Below are 12024 nucleotides of genomic sequence, written 5' to 3' on the forward strand. Positions count from 1 at the left end.
CAAATTGGGAATGCCTAATTGTAGATGGTCTATGTTCAGACAGAACCAGGTTTGAATACCAGCTTTGCCACATGAGTTGTGCCTCCTTTAGAGTTACTTGATCTCCCTCAGGGTTGTTGTGAGGATTGAATAAGATAAATGTGTGTAAAGCGTTGAGCACCATGCCAGGCTCACAGTAGTTGTTCAAAAAACATTAGCTTCTGTCCTGATATAGGGTCTTTCCAGCTTTCTTACCTTACAGATTCTGCGTTAGTAGACATGTTGACTAACTGAGATAATTGGAACCACATGTTTAGGGATTTCTGGTGCTATGTTGGTTGGGGTGAGGGGAAGACAGTTGGGTGAGAAAGTCTGGCCCTTTCTTAAGTGCCTTCTAAGAAGCCGCTAACTCAGATCTGTGTGTGAGACGCTCCCTCCACCCCATTCTCTGATGTGGACCCTTGACATTTTCTCAGTCTTACGAAAAGCACTATGAAACACAGATTCAATGCCCTCTTCTGACCTGATTCTTCCCTGAGCCCATCCCTGGTGTCAGGACACAGGGAAGAGCTGGGTCAGGTAAGGCCTCAGGCTGCCTGACATGTCTGGGCCTGTCTGACCAGCCCCAGTAGTGGGCAGACCCCTCTAGGCGGAGGGCACCTGTCTTCCATGATTGATACTCCTGGGAGGGTATCACTGTGCTCCTGGCGCAAGTGGCCTTAGGATCCTGGAGCACTGGGGAGACCTCCAAAACCCCTGTCCCCTCAAGTCTTCTAGAATGGTGAGTTCCAGCAGGAATAACACGGAGAGGGTGGGGGGAGGGCAGGTGATAGCATCTGTCAGCCAGGGCAGGTGGGGGTGACCATCTTGGGAATCCCCTGCAGCCTGTGAAAACTGGCAGCTCTTGGGCTCTCCTGAAATATCCCTGACCTGAAGGGAATGAGGGAGGGGTTTAGGGCCTAGCCAGGGTTGCTGAGTTGAGAAATGCTCTGAGTATGAGCTCAGGTGGCTAAGGCCCTGAGGGAGGCCTTCACAGAGGGTCTGCCCTAGAGGTCATGCTGGCCATCCCTCTGACTCCCCACACAATGGGTGTTGGAGAATTGGTTTGATGATCTCCCAGATCCAGGGATGACTGGGAGGTGGGAGCAACTTAACCTGCAAAAGTCCTTATGGGGGTTATTTTGATATCCCCCTATCATCACTGGGCTGCTCTATTTGGGGCCAGAATTGGGAATTTTCCTCTTTAAGAAAAAATTGAAAACAAGGGCGCAAGTGGGTTGAGTCCAAAGTAATGTGTTTAAGGAAATTTCTGCTTCATGCTGGCTAGGACAGGAAATGTCTGGTCAAAGAGCTGCTGACAGCCAGGGTCTCTGTAAGTAAACAGACCGCCTCCGATGGCCCCCCTGAGCTCATTTCCCTCAGCAGTGTGTGAGGAGGCTGATGTCATTGGAGCAGGGCCTCCTGGTCATGGAGTTTGTTGGTGAGCAGGATGGAGGCCCAGTTATTGCCGGCTGGCTAGCTGCTGCTTCCCAATTACTGCAAACAGCTGCTTCCCATACAAGCCGTTCTGACACCCTCCTACACATACTCATCTGTGACAGGACTCCAGCCATAACTATGACCCCACAGCTGGGGGTGTTCCTGGGGAAACTCGGGATTAACTGTGAAGTCCCCAGCTTTCATGCAAGGCCTCTTCTTCAACCAGAGCTGGGCCTCCTCTGGTCTATGGAGAGGAGTACCTAGGTTGGGTTCAGTTGCAAGGAGTGGCCTCTGGAATTACAGGCCCATGTCCTGACCCCGTGGTGAGCTGGCAGTGGCAAAATGCACCACCACCTGTCTCCTGGGGCCAGACAGCCAGGTCCATTGGGGGAGTTTCCATGAGCGAGGGCCCAGGTCAGGGGAGGCTGGGAAGTGGGGTGGGGAAGAAGCCACAAAGCTCTCTCTGTGTTTCCTGCACAGGCTCTTCCTAAGCACAGCAGTTGCCAGGTAAGGCTTTTATGGGGTTTGGAAGCCCTGCAGCAGAGTTGCTGAGGACTAGCTGCCAGAGGTTGGGTCATGCTCTGTAGCTTTCCCCCTATTCACCCTGTACCACCCTCACTTTACCTCCTGGCTGGGCAGTGGGGAGCAGTAAGCCTCTTAGTAGACAGGTGGCGAGAAGCTTCTTGGGGGTGGGCCACAGCTTTTCATTTCTTTGTGTCCCCCAGAATCCTGACTTTACAAGGGACTTATCAGTCACACAGACCCACCCCACAGAGCAACCAGTCCACTCAAAGCCTACCTGACCTACCTCAGGCTGACTGAAAACCTCAGACTGGGACTTCCCTGGTGGTCAAGTGGTTAAGAATCTGCCTTCCAATGCAGGGGACGCAGGTTTGATCCCTGGTTGGAGAACTAAGATCCCACATGCAGCGGGGCAACTAAGCCCACGCGCTGCAACTACTGAGCCCGTGCACTCTGGAGCCCGCGCACCACAACTAGAGAGACGCCCGTGCGCTGCAACTAAAACCTGACACAGCCAAAAATAAATAAATAAACAAACCCCAAAACAAGCAATAAAACCCTCAGATTGACCAGCAAGCTCACAGAAGACTCACTGCCTGCCTGATGTGCAGCTTGACTGACGAATAAGTCTACTTATTCAACAAGTAATAATTGAACACCTTGTTTGTGCCCAGTTACGCTGGGTGCAGGGGATATAGTGAACAAGACAGAAAAGGTTCCTGCTCTTAGGGAGCTGACAGTGAGTAAACAAAACAATGACAGAGTGTGGTATATATATTATGAAGGAAGTAAACAGGATTCTGTGGGGGAGAGTATCCATCAGGCCCTACCCTGCATATAATGGTCAGGGAAGACCTCCCTGACACATAATCTGAGAACTGGGGGATGAGAATGAGAAAAAAACACAAAAAGAGCCTGTGGAAGAGCTTTCCAGATAGAATGAAAAGCAGTGCCGAGGCCTTGAGATGAGGAAGAGCTTGGTGTTATCTTGGAATAACCAGAAGACCAATTTGACTGGAACATGGTGAGCAAACAGAGGGCAGCATGTAGATGAGGTTGAAGAGGAGGCCAGAGCAGACCAGACAGGGCCTTGTAAGCCTCCGTAAGGATTTAGGTAGGTGTGAGGGGAAGGCCCTGAGGACTTTAAGCAAAAGCATGACACTTACTCAAGAAGAAATAGATAACCTGGATAACACTCTTATCTACTATAGAGATTGAATTTATAGTTTCAAATCTTCCCACAAAGAAAACTTCAGACCCAGATGCCTTTACTGGTGAATTCTCCCAAACATTAAAGGAAGAAAAATTACCAATTTTATATAAAATCCTCCAGGAAATTGCAAAGGAAGGAATACTTCCCAACTCATTCTGTGAGACTAGCATTACTCTGATACCAAAACGAGACAAAGACATGCCAAGAAAGCAAACTACAGACCAACATGTGTCATAAACATAAATGCAAAAATTTAATCAAAATTCTAGCAAAGTAAACACAACAATACATAAAAGGGTAGTTCATCATGACCAAGTGGGGTTTACTCAGAAATGCCAGCTTGGAGAAATGTTTGAAAATCAATTAATGTAATTCACAATATTAACAAACTGAAAAAGAAAAAAAAAAATCACCTCAGTAGGTGCAGGAAAATGATTTAACAAAATCCAACATTCATTTTTGGTAAAAACCCTCAGCAAAGTAGGAGAAGAAGGGAAGTCCCCCAACCTGGCATCTATGAAAAACCGAAGGCTAACACATAATAGTTAATGGTTAAAGACTGAATACTTTGCCTCTACAATTAGTAATGAGGCAAGAATGTCTGTTCTTACTACTTCTGTTCAACATTGTACCAGAGGTCCTAGCCAGTGCAATATAGCAAGAAAAATTAATAAAAGGAGAAGAGGGACTTCCCTGGTGGTACAGTGGTTAGGAATCCGCCTGCCAGTGCAGGGGACACAGGTTCGATCCCTGGTGTGGGAAGATCCCACATGCCGCGGAGCAACTAAGCCCGTGCACCACAACTACTGAGCCTGCTCTCTAGAGCCCGCGAGCCACAACTACTGAGCCTGCGTGCCACAGCTACTGAAGCCCACGTGCCTAGAGGCTGTGCTCCTCAACAAGAGAAGCCACCGCAATGAGAAGCCCACGCACCACAACGAAGAGTAGCCCCCGCTCGCCGCAACTAGAGAAAGTCCACGCGCAGCAACGACGACCCAATGCAGCCAAAAATAAATAAATAAAATAAATAAATTTAAAAAAAACAGGAGAAGAATAACTGGGTCATATGGGAGGTATATGTTTAACTTTTTGAGAAATTGCCAAAATGTTTTCCAAAGTGTTTACACTATTTTACATTCCCACCAGCAGTGTAGGAGAATTACAGTGTTATAGCATGTGCCACATGCTTTCTAACACTTGGTAAGGTCAGTCTTTTAATTTTAGCTTTCCTAAAAGTGGATGTGTAGTGGTATCATTGAATTTTAATTTACATTTCCCTGATAGCCAAGGAGCCTCTTTTCATGTTCTTATTTGCTATTTGTATATCTTTGGAGAAGTGTCTGTTTAAAGTTTTTTGCTCATTAAAAAAAAATTTTTTTTCTGTCTTCCTATTGAGCTGCATATATTTTAAAATATATTCTAAATACAAATTCTTTCTTCATGTATTCCAGGCCTATTCTTTCTCCATGTATTCTAGGTCTGTAAAGAGGTTTTTTAAAAATACGTTCTAGATACAAGCCCTCTGTTGGATATATGTTTTACAAATATTTTCTCCAAATGGTGGCCATCTTTTTATTTTCCTTGTGGTTTCTTTTAGAGAGCAAAAGTTTTAAATTTTAATGAAGTCTAGTTTATTGCCTTTTTCTTTTATTGTTAGCACTTTTTGTGTCATATCTGAGAACTCTGCCCAACTCAAGGTTATAAAGATTACTGATGATTTCACAGGTGTATACATATGTCAAAACTTATCTAATTGTATACTTCAAGTGTACAGTTAATTGTATGTCAACTATACTGCAATAAAGTTCAAAAAACTGCAACCTGATCTAATTTTTTAAACTCATTCTGGCTGCTGTGAGGAGAAGGGACTTGGGCGAGGTGGGGTAAGAGTAGAAACTGGCGGTGGTTAGGAGGCTGTTACAGTCATCCTGGTAAGAGATGCTGGTGACCGTGGAAATGAAGAGGAGTAGACATATTTGAGAAACATTTTGAGACCTAAATAACAAGACTTACTAACACATAAGATATGAGAGAAGGGGAGAAATCTAGGATGGCTACCACATTTCCAGCCTAAGTATTGAGTGGCTGGAGATGCCTGGCCAGGGAGATTTGGGGGTGGAGATGGGAGTGGAACCAAAGTCCTCTTTTCGTCTACCTGTGAAGATGGCTAGGCTTCATGAAAAGGGTCTGGGTGGAGATAAAATTTGGAGGGTATTAGCAAATAAATGGTTTTTTTTTTTTTTTTTTTTTTTTTTTTTTTTTTTGCGGTACGTGGGCCTCTCACTGTTGTGGCCTCTCCCGTTGCGGAGCATAGGCTCAGGACGCGCAGGCTCAGCGACCATGGCTCACGGGCCCAGCCGCTCTGCGGCACGTGGGATCTTCCTGGACCGGGGCACGAACCCTTGTCCCCTGCATCGGCAGGCGGACTCTCAACCACTGCGCCACCAGGGAAGCCCTATGTTTTGGTTTTTTGGCCATGAGGCATGTGGGATCTTAGCTCCCCGACCAGGGATCGAACCCACACCCCCTGCATTGGACGTCTTAACCGCTGGACCGCCAGGCAAGTCCAATAAATGGTCTTTTAAAGCCACGTGAATGGATGAGATCACATAGGAAGAGAGAATAGACAAAGAAGAAGGCTGAAAACTGAGACTTTGGGCATTCCAACACTTGGAGATTCCCTGAAGGAGCCAGTAAAGCTCATCAGGAAGGAACAGCTACAGCAGGACCCAACCATATTAATTTCCTATCGCTGCTGTGACAAATTACCACAAACCGGTGGCTTAAAACAACCAGAAGATTGTTATCTCAGTTCTGGAGGCCAGAAGTTCAAAATCAGATCACTGGGCTGAAATCAAGGCATCGGCAGGGCCGTACTCCTTCTGGAGGCTCCAGGGGACGATGCATTTTGTGACTCTTTCGGCTTCTGGCAGCTGTTGGCATTCCCTGACCTGAGGCCTCATCACTCCAATCTCTGTCTCTGTGGTCACTTACTTTCTCCTCTCTTGTCCACTTCAAATCTCCCTCTGCCTCACTCTTCTAAGGACGTTTGTCATAGGATTTAGCATCCACCCAGAAAATCAAGGATGATCTCCCCAGGGGACTTCCCTGGTGGCACAGTGGTTAAGACTCCGTGCTCCCAATGCAGGGGACCCGGGTTCGATCCCTGGTCAGGGAACTAGATCCCACATGTATGCCGCAACTAAGGAGCCTGCCTGCCGCAACTAAGACCCAGCACAACCACAAATTGAAAAAAAAAGGAAGATCTCCTCATCTTGAGATCTTTAACTTAACTATATTCATAAGGATCTTTTTTTTCCCCCCCAAATAAGTGACATTCTTAGGTTCTGGGGATTAGCAGGTGGACATATCTTTTGGGAGCCATTATTCAACCCACTGTACCAACAGGCTGACAGACTAAAGGAGTGACTAATTGAGTAATGCAAGATGGCAGAACTTCCTGTGCCTGGAAGAGGGACCAAGGAAGTCAAGTATAGGGCGCAGAAGCCTAAGCTAGAGATTTAGGACTGAGGCTGCTGTTAGCTTGATCATGTGTGTGGGAGTGTGTCATGGAGAGGGGAAGTACTGCACACAAGAATTTCCCAACCTGGGCTTCCCTGGTGGCACAGGGGTTAAGAATCCGCCTGCCAATGCAGGGGACATGGGTTTGAGCACTGGTCCGTAAAGATCCCACATGCTGTGGAGCAACTAAGCCTGTGCACCACAACTACTGAGCCTGCGCTCTAGAGACTGCGAGCCACAACTACTGAGCCTGAGTGCCACAACTACGGAAGCCTGCATGCCTAGAGCCCATGCTCCACAACAAGAGAAGCCACCCAATGAGAAGCCCACGCACTGCAATGAGGAGTAGCCCCTGCTCGCTGCAACTAGAGAAAAGCCCATGCGCAGCAACAAAGACCCAACGCAACCAAAAAAAAAAAATTAAAATGAATAAATTAATTAAAAAAAAAAAAAAGAATTTCCCAACCCTTCCAGACCTGACTCAGCATCTGGCAGGGGCCATCCACGCGGGAGCCAACGTGACTGTTAGATTACAAATCTGTTGATATCACGCTCCAGTGAGTGACCCTTCAACAGTTTCCTGCAGCTTTAGGCCAAAGACAAGTATTCTTACCTGCCTACAAAGTCCAGGGGTCTGGCCCCAGCCCGCCTCTGCAGCCTTGTCTCACACCTTCCTCCCCTGCTATCTGCCTCCAGACACGCTGGCTGCCTCTCGGTCACCTTGCCTCCTGTCGTAGGGCCATGGCCTATGGTTTCCTCTTCTCCAAATCACTTCATGAAGTTCGCATCCACTAATGCTTCAGATCTCAACCCAGATGTCTCTTCTTCAGGGAATTCATCCTTGGGCCCCTGGTCCAGGTCTTACTAATGTGTAATACAATTTCTCATGGCTCCTTGTACTCATCTTCCATAGCACTGTCAAAGTTTACAGTTATGTACATATTTGTAATATTATTTTATTAGTGTTTAGATCATAAGGGAGGGTTTGTATAACTCACCACTCTATCACAAGTGCCTTGTCCACTGCTTGGCACACAGAAGGAGTGTGTGGTGGTTTTAAAACATGTCTGCAAATTTTTTGACACCCTTCCCAGCAAGGGATAGAGTCTAATTGACCTCCCTTTAAATATGGGCTGGTCTAATGACTTGCATCTAGTTAACAGAATGTGGCAGAAGCAATGCAGTATGACATCTAAGGCTAGGCTATAAAAGGTAATATGGTTTCCTCCTGGCCTGATTTCTTTTTGAATGCTCCGTTTCAGAACAAGCTGCCATGCTGTGAGTATGCCTAGGCCACATAGAGAGGGCACATGTAGGTGTTTCAGTTAAAAACCCCACTGAGAACTTAGCCAACAGCCAGTATCAACTGGCAGACATGTGCTGAGGGAGGCTTTGAGGTGATTCCAGCCTCAGCTGCCATCTCACTGCAACCACCTGAGAGCCCCTGCAACCCTAGCTGAGCCCAGTTACTCCTAGAACGGTGAGAGATGAAAAAGTAAATGATTGTTGTTATTATTATGTCACTAAGTTTGGGGATGATATGTTACATAGCAGTAGATTAGAACAGGGTCCAATAAGTACTCATTGAATGAGTAAATGTGGAGAGGTCTGGTTGAAGGAATATTGCCTGTGCTTTAGCTCGGTGTAAGTTTTGGTCGACAGCTCTCAGTTTTTCCTTCCCCAAGAGGCCCTGGAGATCCTGGAAGCCCCAGTCCAGAAGTCTGTACTCCCTGTACTTAGCCAAGAGGAGACTCGCAGAAACTCTGCTCAAGGCTGAGAACATGGCGGGGCCATCAAAAATTAGCTCTGGCAAGAACCTCAGAGAGCATTCATGTCATTGGGCATTCTTAATCTTGGGCCCATGCATGGTTTCAGGGGAGCAAAAACACATTTCCTCTGTGTGTGTATTTTCCTGGGGAAAGGGTCTCTAGGCTCTAATTTTTATCAAAATTTTTAAAAGCCTGTGTCTCCAAGGTGTTAAGAGCTACTGATTTAGCACAACGATCTCAATTTCTGGTTAAGAAACTGAGAACGCTTCATTTTCTCGTAAAAAGGTGGACGAGGTACCGTAAATAAGCTTCATTCTGCAAACAATTCTGGATAAAAGAAAAAAAACCCAACTTTTTTTAATGCACTGATGAGCTGGCAAGAAAGTGAGGAATACTCAGGCCAAAAAACTCAAGAATCCAAAGAGGTAAGTTGAGCTATTTTATTTGTTTGTTTATATTGTGGAGATCTCTCTCCCTCCCTCCCTCCCCCACCCACCCTTTCTCTCTCTCTCTCTCTCTCTCTCTCCATATATATATATATATATATATATATATAGTGAGATCTACCCTCAGCAAATTTTTAACTGTACAGTACAGTATTGTTAACTATAAGCACAATGTTGTACAGCAGATTCCTAGAACTTTTTCATCTTGAACAACTGAAACTTTATCATTTTTATTTTTTAACTCAGTAAACTTGAACTTGGTCGTATGGGCTGGGGTGATATGAGAGAAACCAGTGTTATATTAGTAACTGGCTCTCCAACAAAACAAAGTACCCTGTTTTTAGTGTTTGCTGATTTCCACAGTGTAAATACTCTCACCATAGCCAATTTCAAGCTCTCAATGGTACTAGGAACTGCGAAATTCCTAAATATTGGTTCTTCTGAGCTGGTAGGAGCCAGTTCCAGCACACTACTGCAAGAAACTCAAGCCTCCTCTAAGGTTGGAAGTCTGATAAGACCTTCCTCACATAAGATTGGGACTTCAGTGAATGAATGAACCAGATAGAAGCACCACCACATCCCAACAGACTGAAAAGAAAAATGCCCATCTTAATTTCCCTTTTCTCAGGAGAAAATAAAATAGCCCCTGCAAATTCACAATATAAGCCATACCTATGTCATTTGAAGCCCAAATTCACACTACTTAGGTGGTCTGAAAAATTTCAGTCCAGCATTTAACTTAAATTGGGCCCAATCTGGTTAACACCATAAGCATCTGGCAAATCAAACGCAAACCCTCTTGGAAAAACCCACCTTCACCCCAGGCCTCAAGAATTCCCACAGAGAAATCTCCAAAGAAATAGTAGCTCCTAGTTGAAGATCAGGAAACACGCAAGGGAACAACAGATGATGGAAACAAGTCTACGCTGACTTAAGATATTGGAATTATCAAATAGTATAAAATAACTATGTTTAAAATGCTGAAAGAGTAGAAGAGAAACTTAAAAACTTGAACAGGGAACAAGATACTCTGAAGAAGGACCAAGTATATTTGAACAAGAAATAGAATGTCCCTCTAGAAATTTAAGATATTGTAAGTAAATCTACAAATTTAATGGTTGTATTTAATAGAAGATTAGATACAATTGAATATATCAGACACAATAAAATTATAAGTGGAATATAGACCTGAAGAAATTCTCTAAAAGGCAGCACAGAAAAATAAAAAGATGGAATATATGAAAGAATAGTTAAAAGACATGGAGGATAGAGTGAGATGGTCCAAAATACATATAATCAGAGGTTTCAGAAGGAGAGGAGAGAGATTATGGGACAGAAGTAATATTTGAATAGTTAGTGGCTGAGACTCATCCAGAAATCCATCAATTCATGCAGTCAAGAATCTTGAAATCCTCAAAAGAATAAATAAAAAGAAATCCACAAGTAGTCATATCATAGTGAAGCAGATTACCAAAGACAGAGAAAGTCTTAAGGTCAGATTATGTTCAAAGTAGTGACAATTAGACTAAAACAGCTGATTTCTTAATAGCTGGAAGATAGTAGAATTATATTTTCAATGTGCTGAGAAAAAATGACTGTCAACCAAGAATTCTAAAACTAGTGAAAAGATATTTTGAGAATAAGAAAAAATAATGACATGATGAGATGAACAAAAACATATTTGCCACCAGCAGGCAGAAAGAAAGTGATTCCAAATGGAAGGAATTAAAGACAAGAAGGATTGCAGAGCAAAGAAAGTGGTATCTATATGAGTAAAACCAAAGATTGTATAAACAATACTAACAATGTCTTGTAAGCTTAAAAAAAGATAAAATTCAAATACATGAAAGTAATATATAAGCTAAAAGAGGGGTGATTAGAATTAGTTCTAACGTCCTTGCTTTATTTAAGAAAAAATAGAAGATACTGGTTAACTTCAGACAGGCAAAATAAGCATATTAAAGTTTCCAGTATAACCCCTAAGAGTAGCAAAAAAAAAAAGTATAATTTGCAAACTAGTAAAGGAGAAAAATGGAATAAGAAAAACTAATCAAGAAAACAAGAAAGAATAGAAAAAGAAATCGAGAAAAGGCAGGAAAAATACAAATTAATAAGGTAAAGTACCTATACGTACACACATAAACATATATATAAATGTATGTGTGTGTATGTATCAGTATTTCAATAAATGTACATGGACTAAATGCTTCAGTTAGAAGAAAAAGATTGCCAAACTAGACAAAGCAAATGAATCCACCTATCAGCTGTTCATAGAGGCGTATCTAAAACATAATACAGAAAGATTGAAAGTAAAAAGGATGAAAAAAAATCTGCCAAATACTAAGCAAAGGAAGATTGACATATCTATATTAATTTTAGTCAAAATAGACTTTGACAAAAAAAGCATTATGAGAGACAAAAGGGTCACTTCATAATGATTAAAAAGTCCAATTCATCAGTAAGATGGAATAATCTTACATTTATATGCACTTAATAACATAACTTCAAAATAAAGCAAAAAGAAAAATCAAGGAAAGCAAAATAAAAACAAATTCACAATGCAGTGGGAGATGTTAACACACCTCTCTCAGTAACTGATAGATCAAGCAAACAATCAGTGAGAATTAGGAAAGTGGGGTCCATAGAGCGGAAGTGACAGATGTTCCTTCATCCTTGCACAAACACTGAGTGCCTGGATGTCCCAGATCCCACAATTATATGCTTTGCCAGAAAGAAAAAATGCTTTTAGTACTTTTATGAGTGAGAATTTTAGTCCCATTTTATAAATTGGGAGGCTGAGAGACATGGAGAAGTTAAATAACTTGGGTAAGATGCTCTTCCTCAGAAATCTTAAATGTCAAATCCTACTGCCTTACACAGCCTTTGACCTTCCTACTTGTGGACAACCTTAATCCCCTTATATCTCCTCTTGGACTTTAATTTCCTGGAGACCTCTGGTCCAGTCTTTTTAGCCCCTCTCATCACTCTTCTTTCTTTCCCAGCCTGAACCTCTGGAGGGTCATTTGAATCCCTCCCTCCTCAATATCCCTGATTCCCTTGCATCCCTATCCTCTTGGGCTCAGCCCATCCTTGT

This window comes from Orcinus orca, chromosome 2 (assembly GCF_937001465.1).
Source record: "Orcinus orca chromosome 2, mOrcOrc1.1, whole genome shotgun sequence".
Taxonomy (NCBI): Eukaryota; Metazoa; Chordata; class Mammalia; order Artiodactyla; family Delphinidae; genus Orcinus; species Orcinus orca.